Genomic DNA, 1,240 nt, shown 5'->3' with positions numbered 1-1,240 from the left:
AAAAAAAAAAAAAAAAAAAAAAAAAAAAAAAAAAGCCTTGAAAGCACCAACTGAGAGCACCTTGCTTGGATCAAAAGTCCCCACTGGTTTTCCCCATGGACCCTGTGCTTCTGGATCTCAAAAGACAAGTCACAAGTCTTCATTTGCTAGGAAGCTCCTGCACTGGTTCTGCCAGGCTTGGATAGCTCTCCTTTCTGTCGATGGGAGCTGGAGAATGAGGATTCATTGACCCAGTCCTGATGTTTCCTTGCGGAGAAGCCTAGGGATTCTCCACACGCCCCACGGATGTCTTTCTTGAGGCTTTCCCAGAGCTCAGCAGTGTCGAGATCAGCAGGGAGGTCAGGAAACGTCTCACTAAGACACTGCTGGATTAGCCGGGTCTTGCAAGCCCTCGCTATTGAACCTCTTCCTTGGACGCTTCATTCACTTCTGCTGGGTGCTTTTGCATCAGTTAAGCATAAGCATCTTCCCAAGAGCCCTGACAAGAGGAGCCAACTCCACAATAAAGCAGAAGCACAAACTCCCAAGCCATGCCGTGCCGGTCGACTGCAAGTGTCTGGTGCTGCCAGCTGCTCTTCTTGCACCGCCTGAATGAGACAGGAGTCCTCCAAGTCAGGCAGCCTCCGTCCCCTCACCGCACACCTGGGAGGCGACAGGCAGGGCAGGGAACAGAAAACAGAGCAGCGAGTGAGGCAGGGAGCAGAAAGTGCACACGCCCCAGGGAAGACCCAACTCCTCCAGTCTGCTCTTCGAGTGCAACAAAGGCCAGATAAAAAGCTCAAGCCCTTTAGCTCCTGGCCAGTAAAGGAACAGCCCATAGCTTCACCTGGTGCCAACCATGTGGCCCCTTGAGTGAGAGTAGATTGGGAAACGGGTTCCCTCAGGGCGGTTCCAGCCCTGGAGAAGACAAAGGCCTCCTAACACTGGCCTTTGAAACAGGACAGTGTGGGGACAAGGGAAGAACAGGACAGTGTGAGGGCACTCGGCCACTCTGCCATATGCTAGGCTCAGCTCCCAGTTTCTTTTTCATGGAGTGAACCTGGTGCCACAGCCTGCTGTCCTCCCTCAGACCAAGGGCAGCCCAGGCTCAGTGCATCTCCCTCGGCACTGCAGCCGCCCCCTGCTCCTGGAGCTTGCAGCCCTCTTCCTGGTTCCACCCGCAGTCATTGCAGCCTACATAAACGGCTGCCTACGCGCAGTTGGAGCCTCAGCTCCTGAAGGCTGCTCCTCCTTGCACAGT

The sequence above is a fragment of the Gavialis gangeticus genome, unplaced genomic scaffold (assembly GCF_001723915.1).
Source record: "Gavialis gangeticus isolate Ggan-Ray unplaced genomic scaffold, GavGan_comp1, whole genome shotgun sequence".
NCBI classification, from domain to species: domain Eukaryota; kingdom Metazoa; phylum Chordata; order Crocodylia; family Gavialidae; genus Gavialis; species Gavialis gangeticus.
This window is presented reverse-complemented; position numbering follows the sequence as displayed.